We start from the raw sequence: 18,059 nt of genomic DNA on the forward strand, positions 1-18,059 counted from the left end.
TAGGGACATTTTCTGCTGCCTTTTTCCAATAAAAGCTTTCTATGCTAAATTTTGATCTCTCAGGCCTCTCTACTGTTGCTGGATCTGTTGTCTGAACTACGCTTTTCCTCTTGCCGAAGTTATCCCTAATAACGTCTGTGATGTACCGTAGCGTATCGTCTCCTTCGTAGATGTTACCGTCGTCATCCCTTATATCGGTTTGCAAGTTTTTAGTTGGAGCTCCGAGTGCTTTTATATGGTTCCAGAATATTTTGGGGTGCTTTTGTCTCTTTTGTGAATGTTATGCACCCAACGTTCACTTGCACGAGCTCACTCGCAACCCTTTTCTTTTCTTGGTACGTATTCCATCTAAGGAGCGCCTCTTCTTGTAATCCCAACTTTTTGACTTCTCTATGAGCCCTAGATGCCTATTTACGCTCTTCTATAGCTTGTTTTATTTCCTTGTTCCACCACTAACGTGGTTTCCTCTTTCCAACCCAAGAATTGATTGGCCGTATCTGCCTTATTTCATGCTGCATAACGTCCACCAGTCCCTTAAATTCCCAGATTGCTGTAGGAAAAGCCTCAATTTTCTTCTCTATGTTTTTTGCGATCTCTGTTATTTGCTCGTCATTCATTTATAAAAACTCTGAGGCTATTGGTTCATGTTCTGCGTTAGTACATCGCCCGAACTTTAATACTAAACGTCTATGATCGCTTCCGAGGCTCTTTTTTCCATTTCCATCTATTATCATTTGGTCTAGCTGTTCGTAGACCATTTTTGAGACTATGGCGCAGTCGATACATGACTGCCTGTTTCCGCATTGCCACGTTACCTGTCCGTGACACTTATTCTCCCTGTTAACTACTATAAGGTTCTGTTCATCAGACAGATCCAGCACTAGAGGTCGTTGTAATCAGTATATCCGTCTAAATCGTCCATGTGCGCGTTCATATCTCCCACGAATATCACCTGGCCCGATTTACTGAACTCATTAATATCGCTTATAATGCAATCAACCAATTCCTTCACCGATGATGATGATGATGATGATGATGATGATGATTTATTGGCATCCCCTTTGAAACGGGGTGGCGACAAATAGTCACCTAGCCTGCTTGATTTAATCAGGTATACTACACATGTTCTTTATCTAGCATTTTTGTATACCCTCTCATTATCTTTCTTTTTCAAAAATTTAGCTTGTACCGCTGCCTATGATTTTAAGAGATCAGGTCGTATCCATCTTTTCCCTGCTTTTTTTCCACCAGTACTCTAATCGTCTCTTGCTGATCTCTACGGCTGATCTCTACCGCCACTCCCGCCACAGCGCCACCTAGCGATGCCTTGCCTAACCTCCGCAGCAGCGCCGCTCGCTCCTCCGCCGTAGCTCTGCCTAGCTTCTCCCCACAGCCGCGCGGGAGCGAAGCTAGGCAATGACGTCACTCCAGAGTATATAGCTCCGCGTCGCCAAGGCGCGGACACACTTTGCCTCGCGAGTTCTCCTGCCGAGCCACCGCCAAAGGCATCGGCTGCAGTGACGGACACCGGTAGCCTTCCTCGCGAACGTGGGGAAACGTGGCATCGGCAGCAGCTTTACGCGTCCCACTATAATTAGGAGAAGTGAAGTTCTACGCTGGAATGATGAGCGGCCACGGAACCAATGTGGAAGAAGACGACGAACGCGGGAGCAATGGCACGAGCGCGTTCGTGCGGTTGCGCCGAGAGGCGCCAACATGCCAGCTGTGAAAGAATACGACGATGCTCGAGAGGGAACCAAGTTAACGCTAATGAAAAGACCAAGTTAAAGCTAACAAAGAACCAAGTTGAAGCTAATGAAAAGCCAAGTTAAAGCTAGGGAAGAGCCGCCAGCCTCGCTGTTTGCTCAGACTTCGCACCACTAGTGCGAAGCTGCCCCCATATTTTTTTTTTTTTTGCGACAAGTTGTACTTGTTCAGTTTAGTAGACCTTACAATATTTTTAATTAACGCCACTTGCTAGTTCTGAATGTATGTTTTTAGAAGTAAAATTAGGCATATATTTTCTTCATTGCTTGCAATTACTTAAAAAGCAGCCCAACGGCAGCCTTCCTAGTATACAATTCCACAGTTCATTTTTATTCATTGCCGTTCGAATTCTGTATTTGATTCAAGACGGATTTGTTTAATGTAGGTGTCACCACTTTACTTGACGAGCCATCCATGCTTAAACTCTTGCTTTTTCTTGTTTTTCAGTGCCTCATCTATTACGTTATCACTACATCTCCGGCTGAAGTAGCCGGACAGTTCGGATGCGACTTCATTACAATTATTTCCAGCATATTCGGCAGCCCTGTCTCCAAGGCTCTCACGCCCCTTCTATGCACAGTTCAAAATGCGCTAATGCTCGATTGCGCTGGCATCACGTGCTAGAACGTTCTTGGTGGATTACAGGCTAACAACGCAGCGCTTGTGCTACTTCTATGAGAGCGCATTTATGATGAAAACCGCCATGAAATAAACCGAGAGCATGAAGTCTAAGTCTGCATGCGCGTTCACTTCGTTCTAAACGTTTTTACTTTTATACATAAAAATGTATGCACATTTCTTGAAAAACATGTTGAGCACTCTTTGCAATTGCCGCTGTAAACCTTCAATATCGTGGTTTATGAGCACATATTCAGTATTATAACTATATATTTAGAGTAAGTATTATAACTAAAAACTACTTCGTTAAAACTTTTGACGAATATTTTGTCCCCAATGAGACATTGTATTCTATAGACGTAATGAAAGTGTTTTACAGCGCCCGGCAAGACGAAGACAAGCACGATCGAGCGGGACAGATGGATGCCGGTCGTCTTGCTTAGAGCTGCAATCTTGTTTAATTAATAATGTCATTAAGCTACTAGGTGAACTTTCAACATAGTTCTATAGAAACATGTAAACCTAGCCTTTTAGATTTTGCCTAGTCTAAACTGAAAGCCTACTCTAAACTGGAACCATCCGCTCGCGGGTAACGAGATGGCTCACGCCGCGGCTCGTGGACTTACATGCCGAGCGGCGGCACCCGCCGGCAATCCCGACGTCTCGCCCACCGTGAGAGCGATGTGGGAGTGGACGTGGGGGAATCGCATGATCACTTTCAGAGACATCACACAACACTACAGATTGAACAGATGCAAATACCCACCACCGCACGCCAAACTAAACAAGAAACAACGGTTGCCTGGAGGTAACTGCAGACAGGCACGTCGAACCTTCGCCTCTGCTTCACTGACCTTTATACATCTGAAGAATGTGAAACGTGCGGAGCCTGAGCGGCTCTGTAGCACATGCTGTGGGAATGCACCGGTAGCGAGCAGCAGGAGTCCCCGACGAACCGGGTACACATGGCAGTCCCGAGCCGCGGAGCGCGATGGGAGGCGACCCTGCTCAGCCACGACCTCGCCGATCAGCTGTGGACCGTCCGGCACGCCGAGGAAGCTGCCCGTGTCCAATGACCCGAGGCCGTTACCTAGGCTGGGGTGCTCGTGTCCCCACCCTGCCCAAATCACCCAGCATATTCAATAAAGTTTTCACTCACTCACTCCTGTTAAGCCTTTTTCGGTGAAGAATGGAGTAGAAAAATTTACTACGTACAAAAGCAAAGTCATCTTCCTACTTCGCTATCTCCACCCCAAAACCAAACAATCTGGGCAATATATCTTCAGTGCCTCGCATATATAATGTGAATAGCATAATTTCACATACAAGAAGACAACGGAAATTATTGAAATTCATCTCAGGGAAGAACAAAGATTACATCCTCGTTAATGTTATTGCTCTTAAAAGTGAATTGGAAAGACGTGATTTTTTTGTAATGGCGTTATATCGTATACGAAAACTGATCTGCAAGCTAAGCACAACAGTACGGTCAGAAAATAAAGTGTAAGCATGAATATCTTCGAAGTATCAATGCTTCAAAGCCGAAGTAGGAGATTTCTGTCACAAATTCTGCAGAAAACACAATATCCTGTTGTGTTTTCGACGCGCATCGCAAGCTTTCGCTGCGCTGAAAAGGTCGATTACTATCCCAATTATTGTGGCTTTAAAACGTTCTTTATGTTTTTAGTTTTTAATAGCTTGTAGAGGCTGTGTGCCGCCCTTGCCCACAAAAATAAGTGTACCTGGCTATATGGAGCTCAAAATTTTCTAATCGGCGCGGGTAATTTCGACAAGACTGACACAAAGCGCCGATCGCAAGGGACGTGCGTGTATTTTTCTGGAAGTGTGAAAAATTTTACCGGCAAGTGTACAGCGTAAAAAAAATGGTTTTCACGTCATTGTGGGCTTATGGACGTAGTTAATTTATGATTGCCTGGCTGTAACTAAATTTCACTGTCGCGCGGTCAACAATTGCTTAAATATTGTTCAGCTCCCTAAGAACAGAAGAAAACTCTGCAAAATAAAAGGAACAAAACAATTTTATTGCCAATTTACTTGTGAATAGAATTTAACTATGGTAGAAAGTGAATACTTCTTGAAGGTTGCAGTGTACATTTAAATAAATGCACTACGACTGCGCAATTGAGCGCAGGAATGTACATGACCACGACATGTCCTACGACTGTTGTTGCGAAGCACTCGTTCAAACCAGTTATGATAGCTTCCTTAGTTCTTTCATTCTTGTCCTCCGTTTTTTTTTTTTTTTGTTTACTGGCGCATCCCCATTCCTACGTAGTAGCGCGGCAAATTAGCAATAATCGTTGCTTTGTGATCTGAGCATGTAAACGCAAACATGTGCTTATCCACTACATTGTCAATTGTTAGATCGTCAGCCTCGTGTTTCTCTGAGTTCTTTTGAAGCTCGGTGTCTGTGACGAGCAGCAGGGAAAAATTGCCTTCGTGGAATGCACCAAGGCACTACGAGTCTTGCAGTTGACAAGTTCAACCTCTGGTAGCCCACTCATTTCACCACACTCGGCGAGGCTGCTCTTTCATGAGAGGCCGTTCAAGGCACCTGCGCCAATAGCGTCAGATGGCGAGTGCAAACGCGCACGCGCCTACGAAAGGCTGGAGACTAAAACAATAGACGCCGTCCTGTCGGGACAGAACGGCGTCGCCGCGCATTCATGTTCGCGGCCGACCTTGGCCGGCCACTCTGAGCAGCAACGAACAGAAACGGCGTGAAACACTCAGTGAGTGAAGCCGCGGTGACCGTTGTAGACGCGGCGCAGTGGACTTCACTTGGGATGCACATTGCAGACAGATCGCGCACGCTGAAACTTCTACAAGGAACATCACGCTGTTGGAGAAAGCGTGGATGAACTTTGCTTTTATTGCGATAGCAATTATATGGACACTCAAAAGCAGATTTCTGCCGTCGGCGTCGCCGTCGCCGTGAGGTTCCGTATGACGTCATTTGGAGATGAAATCGTCGCCGCGCGCCGAACGCTGTATGTGCGAGTGAAAGGGCGCGAGGGGCGCGTCTTTCACGGGGAGTGAACGCGCGGCGGAGAACAAACGCGCGTTCTGCGCCGTGCTCGCTTAAGGGCTGCAGAAGTAGGCGTCTCTTTTCTCCTTTACAATCACCATATATGTAGAGCAAACGCGCCTTCTTCAGACGCGCGAGAGGCCGTGGGGGAGGGGGAGGGAAGGGAGGCGACGTTTAGCTGCGGCACCAAGTGCCTATTTATATCAGAGGCTCCAGCAACAGTCACCAACGCCGCACGCATTTTGAGCTAACGCGGGCAAAACGCCGATGGCGTCGACAACAGTTCTGCGTGTTGTTGCTACCAAAGCCGCTCACCTTACTTCGTATGACATTGCTGTGTTGCTATCGCATTCATTGCTTCGCCCTTAGGGCGAAACTGTGACATTTTTTTTAAATCAGCCTGTCTTCCCAGTGATTTATTCTTTCAGTAACGTGCTTGGAAACTGAAGACTTCTTGATCCAACGTTTTTCATATACTAAGTCACAAATATGTATATATATGTTGATTACCACGCCAACAGCTGTTTTGGGAAGACAATAAATACTGTTTCTGCATAGTCGGAGATACTAATAAAGGATGCTTTTATTTATATTGTAATGAGGAAGCAGGAGCAGACGTACTTGATCGTGAACATATCCAAAGATATATTCGTTTCCAACATGATTCATTTCGCAATGACGCATTTGTCACCGTACTCGTATAGTTCACAGAACCAATCTGTATCCAGCAAAATAAGGAAATAAAACAATTAAACAAGGAATAAACGACGCGTCTTAAGTCACGCTGCAAGCATAAATCCGCGCAAAAAGTCCGTTTTAAGCGACCGTAACTATTCAGTATTATTGAAGACCTCTGTTGTGTACGGCACTGCGACGAGAAACTCTTTTTCAAAAGTCAGAGAGGTAAAAATACAGTTTCGATTGCGATAGCAAATTAGTGGACAGCTATATGAAGTAAGAATACTAGCTTATCGGCCGTATAAGCATCCAAACATAGGCATACTAATTAAATTAACCATGGTATCACGCGCGCACAAGCAAACATGAACGCATCTCTCCTGATGCTCCCTGTCAAAACGCTGGAATGAGTAAACGCGGCACCAGCAACGAACGAATTTGACCTTAGTGCTGCCCATCGCATTAACCCGAACTAAGCCGCGAAAACACATGGCAGGGCGGACTCTGTCCCCGCCAAAGTTGGCTTTCAAGATACAACGGCCCGGGCGGGCGCGCGCGGCGTAGAATGCGCTCCCTCTACCCTCCCCCCGGAACACTGCGAACCCGGCGGGCGCGATCGGCCACTCGGGCAGCCCCAAGTAGAACACACCCTCCCCCCTCGCTATCCTCCCTCCGGAGCGACTGGAAGACGGCGCGCTTCCTTGCCTTGCGTGCACGAGATTGAGCCACGATCGCCGGTTCACCCAGCAAGCTTTCACTCGCACATAAAGCATACGGCGTGGGGCGAAGATTTGATCGCCCTTTCACTTTATACGGAACCTCACGACGACGGCAGAAATGCGCTTGGAATGTCCATATAATTGCTATCGCAATAATAACTAAAATAGTACACATTATAGAAGTTGCAAATGAACACTTCAAGAAAACCAATTGCAGATGCAGACCCAACCCCGCTACCCCCCCCCCCTTTTTGTCCCTGGGCACTTGGCGAGAAAAATAAAAACAGCGTTATACGAAGTACTGTATGTGTGGTCCACCCTTACACTTACCACACAATAACTTATCAGCGCTGTGCGATGTCTATATCTTAATGCATTGAACCATTAAGTAAAAGTGCACATGAATGTTTGCAGTGCAAGCATGTGTGCCGGTAATTAGCTATGTTGTTCCTTGAAACAAGCATTTTTGGAAGTGAAGAAAAGATAACGCTCTTGCTACAGGGTAACAATCTGAACGCGTGAGACAGCGCCATGATAGCCACAGGATGACCACATTGAGAAGAAAAAGAACATGAGACCGGTGCAACAATGTCACACGGCACAGGATTTACTCTACAAGTCGAAATATAAAATTTACGTGTAAAACATACGGCAGGACTCATTTCATGATGTCTGTCGATGGTAATGCGAAAAGTACTGTGGCAACAGACCACATTTCTGAAGTCAGGTTTAATTGGCACGTGTAGTGGTAATTCTGGGACTTTCGCTGTTCCGGCTATGTGCCACATACTCCGATATCGTCCCACTTTACCGTATTTACCCACTATATCGTTCCACCTTACCGTCCCACTTTACCACTTTACCGCCTTTCTTGCCATTTGTTGGACATAGCTTTCTCTAATGCTAACACCGAAACTTTCAAAGCACGTACCTACAGGTGAAAGCCGAGACGCGCATAAACTAAATCCTTAAATTGCCACAGATTATTTATCTGCAACGTTTTGAACAGCAATGAGTGTACGAATTACAACGAATGATTGAGGACCATAACCGAGAACGTATAAGAATGGGGTTGAAGATTATTATTCAGAATACAAATAGAATGTTCAATAGCCTGGTAAGGAAACACGAATTCAGAATCGCCAGTCAGCCACTAGAGCCTGCAAAACAGTACGTTTATCTAGGTCAATTAATCACAGCGGACCCTGATCATGAAAGGAAACTTGGAGAAGAATAAAATTGGGTTGAAGTGCATACGGTAGACAAGTGTACAATCATTGGATTCTACCGGTGCTAACATATGGGGCAGAAACTTAGAAGCTAACAAAGAAGCTCGAGAGCAAGTTAAGGACAGCACAAAGAGCAATGGAACGAAAAATGTTAGGCGTAACGTTAAGAGAGAGGAAGAGATCGGTGTGGATGAGAAGGCAAGCGGAGATAACCGATATTCTAATTGACACTAAGAGAAAAAAATGGAGCTGGGCAGGCTATGTAATCCGTAGGGTAGATAACCGATGGACTATTAGAGTTACAGAATGGATGCCAAGAGAAGGGAAGTGCAGTCGAGGACGGCAGGAAAACTAGGTGGGTGATGAAATTGGGAAATCGGCAAGTATAAATTTGAATCAGCTAGCGCCAGACAGATTAACTGGAGATCGCAGGGACAGGCTTTCGTCATGCAGTATAGATAAAAATAGACTGCTGCTACTGATGATGATGCTGAACTGTCAAACAGACTTAAGTCATCAAACACGGTCGCACGTGTTCAAGCAAGTGGCCACGCTCTGACTGGCCTACAAAAGCAATATTTTCGATACAAATACACACGCACTAAAAGAGAATAGCCTTCCCACTTCCAACCTACAATTTAAATAATAAAAATAACTAAAGTGCCGAACAGTCCCACATGTTGAAACTCGTGGCACGAAAGTACGCTCTGACTGTCCTACAAAACCACATATACCCGATACACACAAGTGCTCACGAAAAGAAAAAAAAAAACAATTCTAATAGCTGAAGTCCTTGCCACGTCCAACCAACTATTTAAAGATAAAAAAACCCAGCAACTCTAAAAGCAGAAGCAAGCTCAAAGCATTCACAAAAAACATGTTTTCGTCGCCGCCACCGAGCCCTGGAAAAACATGTCTGTCCGCCACCTGCTACTTTCCAAAAAATGGACGCGCGGAGGGGAGTGCGTCCTGCTCTGTGATTGGGTGGTATATTCGGCAAGAGAACAGCTACGCAGCGGCCACAGTCGCAAAAACGCAGAGAGGTTCGCAAAGAAAAGCTTCACTTTTAAATTCCAAGCACAATGTTTACAAATAGTTAATTATGCGCTGAAACAGACATCCCTTAGAGATAATTAAACTGCTTTTTTAGAGCATCTGAAGTGTACGAATACGATATATGATTTATCCGGCTTACGAAGATGTTGCAAGAGACCTACTCAAAAATAAGTGGTATATATCAAGGCGGTGTACCGATTTACTTTGCTTTACATGTCACAATAGGCGGAGTCTACAAAATTGCGAGAACGCTTTATTACCGAATTATTGAGCTGTAAACTTGACACTTGCGTTTTTCCGAGTTTTGCAATTTAGACGAATAATTAGGGGAAAATGCTACTGGCTGCTGGTTGCTCCTGTATCTTCGAGTATACAACTTGGGATACTGAGTGTGTTCCCGATTAGACAATTTGGAACACTGGGTATATCCAATTGGGCATGAGCGACTTGGTATGTGACCGACTGTACAACTCGGGATGCTGGGTATGTCCAAGTGGGCGTGTGCCACTGGTCGTGACTGCCCTCAGTACGTGGAAGAGCGACTGAAGTTGAGTAATGACCATGCGCACAGCGACAGCCCACCGTGGTCGTCGGACTTCATTTTCGGCCCTTGGCAAGACGATAAATCTAGTTTTCAGGCCACCCGGGCGTTATATGTCTTAAAAAAAATTTGAATCTGGGTTGCAGGCTTTGAGTAGAGCTAGTTGAATGTTACATGTTCAGCTTCCCCCCTTCTGTCGTCATCGTAACCCAACATGCTCCTCTTCCTTTCCCTCTACTGCTTGCTCCAGCGCAGAGCAGCTGGCTAGAGGAATGTGCCTCAGGCCGACCTCTGCGCATTTTGTATCAATAAGGAGGGATCCCACGCTCTAAAGTCAATTTTATTGCACAAGATTGAATACTTTTTTACAGATTTTATGTATGCCCAAATATTAATAAACATGTTGCAAAAGAAAATATCTTAATATCATCATTATTATTCGGAGTTGCAATAAGTATTTCTAACCCAGGCCCTTGTAGTGCCAAATTGAAACCACATTGCGTTGGTTCCAATATCCGTACAATTTCGGACAGCCGCACGAAATAACAGAGACTCTAATGCATCTTATGGGGCCCCAGCTATGAACGTGGTGCATTTTAGGCGCCAATATTTTGGTTTTGATATCTTTCACATGGTTTGAAAGGTTTTGCTCCAGGTCATGTTAGGAAACCTTGTTAACTGTTTTCTGAATGATTATCTTGCAGCGAACTTAGGCGCACTCATTCCTCACATAGCGATGTGTACAACCAAGTAGGACGTAATAAATTGATGCAATTTTTTTACCGCTCATTTTGCAAATAAATTTCGTCAGAACTGGCAATCTTTTCACTTTGCTTACTTTTTCATTTTGCTTACTTCCTTAATATTTATCACATTACATTTATGCTAGTTCATTCCATAGGTCCCACACTTGCCTACACAAATGGCAAAGCTTTACTAAATGCGGAAATTCAGTAGTTGCTTACAGTATCATTAAAGGTGCATCTAATGATTTTAAGAGATTTTCTGAAAAAAATGCCTCCCAAAATTGAAATAAACAATTTCTTGCACTTTAAATAGTGGGGTAAGATAAAATAGCTATGCTTATACACGACAGAAGTTATTTCAATCCCGGGTTCTGATTTAAAAGGAAAGTTTGTGTGTGTGTGTGGCCTCCCACCTTAAAAATTTCTCTCTCTTGGCCGGTTCCACAGATAGGGTATGTGCGACTGGGTCCCGACAAGCACAACAAGAGGCAAGAAGTGAAGTCCGCCACAAAAAATTGAAATGAGGTGCAGAGAAATTAAGAAGTCGGCAACAGAAGTAGCCGAGTGTGGAGAAAGAAGTGATAGGAACGAAATGGGACCAGAGTTTTTATTGAGCAAGTGGCACTTAGCTACAGAGAAATGAGACTAACTACGTCGGCAACAGAAAATCGAAGAAACCGGCAGCAGATGCAGACCATGCAACCTGACGGAAGTTGTGGGATCTTATATGTGCTCTTGGGACAAAGCAACGGCAAGGCAGCAGTGCAAACTACCAAAAGGACATTCATTGCACCTTTCATGCACTAATGCCTACTAGCCAAATTACTACGCCGATGGGCACGCCAAAAATCAAAGAGGTCCGACTCACCGCGACCGGATAGCGAGCGAATATGTTCGCCCCATACTGGTTATCAACGCCTAATCATTCGCGTGTACGGTCACGCCAACGGTGGCGCGTTCGAACGGTCATGTTCGTCCATTCCGGTGCCCCGCGCCGAGGTCTCGCGAAACGGTCTCGCAGAGAGCGTTCCGCTGTGCACGCGCGGTACGTCCACGCCAATCGCTGATCACAAGCCCTAGAGGCCTTAGCAGGCATTAGTGCATGAAAGGTGCAATACATGCCCTTGTAATTGTTTGCACTACTGTGTTGTCGTACCTTTGTCCCAAAAGCACGTGTGAGACCCCACAAAGTGAACAAAACCACACAGTCTCTTTCAAACACTATTGATGGCACGACTATTACTAACTGATTGAACAAGCGTGGTGTGAGCGCGCACAAACAAACATGAATAGATCACACTGAATGACTGCAGACAACGACTGTCAAAACGCTGGCAGCAAGCGCATATGCCGCACCAACGGGCGAAGGTACGTGCGGTCTATCGCTTCAACGGAAACTGAGCGGCGAATGCACGGCGCATAAAGGTCAGAGCCGTGTGGAGATTAGCGACGGTGCGAGCGAGCGACGAGCGCGGTTGTTGGCAGAGAGGAAGTGCGCCCCCCCCCCCCTCCTCTCCCTCCGGCGCTGCCTTGCCGCTTCCTTGCTTGCGCTTGGGAGATTGAGTGCGTTCGCTCTCCGTGATAGCGCGCGTCCCCGCACGCTTCCGCTCGGGCATACGGCGCGCGGCGAAGATTTTATCTATAGGGAACCTCACGGCGACGGCGACGGCAGAAATCCGGTTGAAGTGTCCATATAATTGCTATCGCAATAAAAAAAATGGGTGATTTCCCCAGAAGGGTGATACACAGAAAATGATTATAAGATAGCGTTCACTAGAACTTCTCTAACGTTATTGTTACAACACGGGCGGAGAAGGCGTCATGTTGGCGTGACGCCGCAATCGAGGCAGCTGCTGTTGCAATTGCTACAACACTGACATGATGAGGAGCGCCTATGGGGTGTTGCACGCGCCTTACCTTTATGGTGCTCGAGACTAGATCGACGAGAAACCATCGGCGTTTGTCAGCACTCTGGGAAATATTTGATAGTTTTAACTTGACGTTTTCGCTCCTATCCGCTCAGGCGTGTGCATATATCACGTTGTGGTACGCAGACATTTTATCAGCCAGTACGCTAGTTTGCGTGCGCCCAACGATCTTTGCAGCAGCGGAAGGCGGAACGCTGCTCTACGCTGCATACCCGGTTGAGCAAAGCTTACTCCACTTGCCTCGGCCATTTTTGCTGTCAAACGCACAGCGCGCAGCTGGCCTATCGGCAGACTTAGCCCTCCACGCGCAGCGCTCATATGCAGTCGATAACCCGACAGCCCGAGGGCGACGACACAAGTGATGGCGGTTAAAATGCGACTTGAGAGTCTATATAAAGGAAGGGAAAATGTGCTTCCTCCTGTTGACAAATTTCACCATTGACGTTTGCATGCAGCGTACCCCATCAAAGTCGGTGCAGTAGGTGCAGAGAAAGACGATTTCATTGTTCCTATATGTATTTAGATATTAGATAGAATAGGAGCTCACGATGTAGATTCCCTTTGTCAGAGCATGCCTCGGCCTTTTCTGCAAACAGTACATCGAAGTAGAACTGAACCAAAAAAAGAAAGAAAAACATAACAAAGTAAAAAAAAAAAAAACATCAACTTGGTTTTTGGTTTTTTTTTGATCGAGCCCGGAATAAACCGAAAAACTTAGCTATCATTTTTCCTTTCGAAGCATTCTCACCGGAAAACAAGCGGTTTTCGGTTCAGGTTGTCCACCTTCTGTGGAAGTTCTCATCCACAGCACTTGTGAGTCAAACTTGGTACCTATAAGCACGCGAGCTTGCTGCTATTTTATAAGTGGCAGTGCTGGTATTACGTTATTGAAAGGGGCGCCGTCAAGACGCATGCATGCTACCAATACATTTGTGAGCGCTTGAAATTGGTGGCCATCAAATAGTTATCCCTTGTTAGGAAACCTGCATACATCGCAGAAATATCTAAGCGTTTCCTAGCTAGGCCTTCACGTTCATGTCAATGACATGAAGCTCAGGAGCGCCGTCACGTTTTTCTATAAAGCAAATGTATGCTTTTTGCCTAAGGACATGTTAGGTTATGTAAACACGCTACTCTATTTTTCACTCCGGGATTCAACTGGAACTGAACTGCTTTTGTTCAATGAGATTGAAAAAGGTTTCCGTTCAAAACTTTGCCTGGAAGGAATGAAATTTCCGTTTCAATGTGCCATGCCGCTTCAGACCAATGAGTACTGCGCACGAAGCGACAATGAACACTTTATAAATGCGGATTATGTGCCGGGTAAAATTGCACCATAAAGGCTGCGCATTTTCTAAGGCTGTGACATTACATGCTGCATGCATACACTGCATGAAATCCACCACTTCCACAGGACAAGGGAAGCCGCAAATATTCGAAATAGTACTTAGTTTTTTGTTGCAGGTTATGTTGATTATGCTTACCAGAACAGATGTTTGAACTTGTTCGTACGTCGTTGAAAATTTTAACTAGTGTGAAGCACACGGGACTGAACAAACAGAAGCCCACAGGAGTGAAAGAACCATTCTGCAACCCGTCCAGTGGCGATAAGCATCCGCCCGACGAAGGGGCCGATGGGACGACAGCACCGAAGCCATGTTACTTCTGTCGGCCCCACATCAGTTTGAGAGAAACGTTTCGCGAAGAAACGATAGTTAGCCGCGATGGCTCTTGTTTTCCGACGACTATTTGTTTCCTAGAAGGCATCCTTGTTCGCAAAAAGACAGCGTTTGTTACGACACATATAATGTGCTCAAGGCAAAATCGGCGCTGTTCAGCATTCATAATTGCAATGCGGAAAATCAATCGGCGTTACCGTGCATGTGACGCACCTTCTAGGCGCTTAAAACAGAGATCTACGAGGTGTAGTCACTTCACGCACTACCGAGCACAGAAAGTCGTGTTTCTTCGATCGTACGGGCACAGCGACTATCAATAAACCTTGCGCTCTCAAAAACAAAAATCTAATCTGCCTAGGAAGAGTCGAGAATTTAAGTGGAAAGACCAGCGGAAGTTATATAAAATGCTTTTGAAATCTCCAGCCAATACGGACACACAGCTGTGGTGGTTTGGGCGAAAAAGTAAGAAATAAATTGGGGGGGGGGAGCGGGGAATTACTTTAACTGTCATTTTCTCCCCTACTAATAAACCTTTATCCTCAAAAAAAACTGTAGAACCCATAAAAAGGTTTACATGTTTGGACTAATTTTATCATGCTTTTTATTATCCTTTAGGTGTACACATTCAGAATAGTTCTGCTTTAAATTAGCAAAATACATTAAAATATCGTGGTTATTAATCATTCGTTCCGAAAAAACACTCGCGCAGAATCTCCTCTGGGAGTTGTCTAAGTGTGTGTAAGCAATGTGCCACTTGCTCATCGCCACGCAGCCCGGTGTCATTGTCAATGTTAAGAACCTTGATACAACCAGCATATACCCAATATATACTCGATAGCGGCCGAACTACGACTAGGTGTCATTACGAGTAGGTGGTCCAGATAGTCGTCAACCAGCATGTCACAATCGACGAACCGGTCAGGCAGCACCTCGATGGCGACGTCGTAGTGTGCCTCAGTGGGGGAAATTCCGCGAATTGCCTGCTTCACTGACCCGGTGAGGTACTTTAGCGGGGTATTTAAGTTTGTCGATCTTGGCTAGTGAGTCAATGCCATGAATTCTTGCCTCTTGTTGGTCCCAAAAGCCTGGACACTCGCGCAGTTCCCTCCGAAAAGCTCTGGATGCGCAGCTTGGGCAGGAAAACGAGGGACAACGATGGCGCGGGCGAAGCTCCGAGTGATGTGGAAAGAGCAGCTATTTGTGATGTGGATGCAAGCGATTAGGATTCGTGGTAGAGTCGGCGCATATTGGGAGGGCCGGCGGGCACGACTTGGTGGCGAGCCGCAGTCTTTTCTTTCTAAAGCTGACCTTTTGTTTGTACTCGAAAGCTGCTATCATGTCTGTATCCGCGAGCGTGTCTTGAGTGGCGTGCTCGAACACAATGAGCTCCGCATCCTTCGCCAAGATAAGGTTGTAGGTGCTGGTGCAGCGCACACACAGTGATGGCCGCAACTACAAGCAGGGCGTCGTTCGTAGAAATGGCCTTGGCGATGGCATTCTGGACGAAGCCGCACTTCGTGCGAAGTTGCTCCCCTGGTGAAGTCGTGGGTCAGAGCACAGAGCTTCAGCACCGCTCGAAATGTAGCTAAACAATGACGGGCATTACGCCCTCACCTCGACATCTGACTCATTTGTCATTTGGTAGCAACTAAGCTAGCCAGCGTCCGTGGCCGCTGCTCGTGCTCGGCATGCATTCTTCCTTTATTTGCAACATGTTGTACTTGCTTATTTTAAGAGACCTTACACTCTTGTTAACTCACGCCTGTTGCAAGCTCTGAATGCAGCCTTTTTAGAAGGCAAATTACGCATATATTTTCTATATTTCTTGCCATTATGTAAAAAATCGGCACAACGGCAGCCTTCCTAGTGCGCCAGTTGTCCGGTCATGTTTATTCATTCCAGTTCGACTTGTGTATTCGATACAAGACGCCTTTGTTTAAAATGGGTGCTGCCACTTTACTTCAGTGTCATGCATGCTTAAACTCTTGCCTTTTCTTGTTTTTCAGTGCCTCACCTACTACGTTCTGACATCTCCGGCAGAAGCAGCAGGAAAGTTAGTATACGACGTGATTACACTTAATTCCAGAATATTGGGCAACGCTGCCACGCCCTTTCTATGCATAACTCAAAACGCCCTAATCCTCGATTGCGCTGGCATCAAGTGCTATAGCAGTCTTGATAGTTTACGGGATGACAACGCAGCGCTCGTGCTACTTCAACGAAAACACATTTATTATGCAAACCGCCATGAAATAAACCGAGAGCATCAAGTACAAGTCTGCATGCGCGCTCATTTCGTTCTATACGTTTTTCCTTTAGGAACATAAAACATTTATTAACATTTTGTTTAGAATATGCTGAGCATTTTCTCCAATTACTGCTGTAAACGTTCACCATCCTAGTCTATGAGTACATATTGAGTATTAACTGTGCACATGTAGGCAGATTAAGTATTATAACCAAAAACGACTTCGTTAAAACTTTTGCCGAATATTCTAGCCCAATAAGACAGTGTGCTCTATGGACATAATTAAACTTTTTACAGCGCCAGGCAAGACGAAGACAAGCATGAGTGGCACAGGACGGCTGCTGGTCGTGTTCCCTAGAGCTGCAATATTGTTTCATAATGTCATTAAAGCTTCTAGGTGATTTTTCAACATTGTTCCGTGGAAGCACGTAAACCTAGTCCTAAAGACGTTGCCTAGTCTAAACTGAAATCATTTTCTATTTTATGTTACCGCAGTTGTCAATATGCGGATAAATAAACATTGCTTCCTGTTCTGTTGTCCCGGCGAAGAATGGAGTAGAAAAAATTTACTCCGTACAAAAGCAGGGTCACCTTCCTACTTCCTTATGCCCTCGAACCACAACATCCGAAGCACGAACATATCTTATACTGCTGTTTTGTGAAAAAGTATTACACCGAGATCGGCGACATTCAGGGCCACTCCAAGTTAATCTAAGGGTTTTCTGAGCTGATAAGCAACAGAATAATTTGATGGCATCACAGAAAATTCTGCTCTTTATGTGGCGGAGTCACTAAGCCTGCTAAAAATGGGTAGCCGTATGACTAAAAATTGAGCGATATGATTCAACAAGCACTAGACTCGCCGCGGAAGCCGAGTGGCTATGACGTCGCTGGTTCGATGCCGCCACGGTGGCTGCGTTTCAATCAGAGCGAAATACAAAAACGCTCGTGAACTTACTGCTAGGTGCCCATTGAAGAAACACATCTCAAAGTTAATACCACGTACTAAAGCGTATGTGCTTCTTAATCAGGTAGTGGCATTGGCACGCAAAACTACGAAATGAATATAACCTATTTAAGACAAGCACTTCACTTCATGAAGTAATGCAACAAGTTCAAGTGGTATTGGCACGTAAAACTACAAAATAAATATTACCTATTTTACACAAGCACTTAAGTTCACGAAGTAATGCACCAAATTAAAGTGGTCGTCATCATCATCATCAGCCTATATTTATATCCACTGCAGGACGAAGGCCTCTCCCTGCGATCTCCACCTACACTCGTCTTGCGCTAGCTGATTCCAACTTAGGCCTGCAAACTTACTAACTTTATCACCCCGTCTGGTTTTCTGTCGTCCTCGACTGCGCTTCTCATCTCGACGTTCCCATCTCGAGGGATTCTCGTATGGACAATCTGTTTTCGACCGAGGAGTTGCAAGCGGCATTGGCAGCGTGCAGGACGTTCCTCATCGCCTGGACCTGACGGGGTGACTTACGCAGCTCTTGCCAACCTCGGTCAAACAGCTCGGCAAGCTCTTCTGGACGTGTACAATAATTCGTGGCGTGAAGGAGTGGTTCCTGCTGTATGGAAGTCCAGCCGCCTTGTGCCTCTGCTCAAACCAGACAAATCACCTCTAGACGTGGCGTCGTATGGTCCCATTGCTCTGGCCAGTTGTCTAGGAAAGGTGATGGAGAGGATGGTGCTTACACGTCTGGAGTGGTACTTAGAGCGATACGAGATATACCCTGACACTATGGCAGGCTTCCGACGCGGACGTTCTTCTATAGACAACGTCATA

The 18,059-nt window shown here is 45.6% G+C and overlaps 1 protein-coding gene and 1 long non-coding RNA gene across 3 annotated transcripts in view; both read left to right on the forward strand.

Moving 5' to 3' along the window:
- LOC125945909 (uncharacterized) overlaps positions 1 to 16,034 on the forward strand; it is a 32,840-nt gene extending 16,806 nt beyond the window's left edge. Inside the window, exon 4 of one of the 2 annotated variants that reach the window (XR_007467203.1) lies at positions 16,017 to 16,034. This is a non-coding gene — a long non-coding RNA (uncharacterized LOC125945909). Of the gene's footprint in view, positions 1 to 2,214; positions 2,760 to 16,016 lie in introns of those variants that run through there. The other variant, XR_007467202.1, reaches the window with a different exon arrangement.
- The window catches only part of LOC119454249 (alkaline phosphatase, tissue-nonspecific isozyme), a 169,747-nt gene that overhangs the window by 28,099 nt on the left and 123,589 nt on the right, over positions 1 to 18,059 (forward strand). The gene's annotated exons all lie outside the window — the stretch shown is intronic.

This window comes from Dermacentor silvarum, chromosome 5 (assembly GCF_013339745.2).
Source record: "Dermacentor silvarum isolate Dsil-2018 chromosome 5, BIME_Dsil_1.4, whole genome shotgun sequence".
NCBI classification, from domain to species: domain Eukaryota; kingdom Metazoa; phylum Arthropoda; class Arachnida; order Ixodida; family Ixodidae; genus Dermacentor; species Dermacentor silvarum.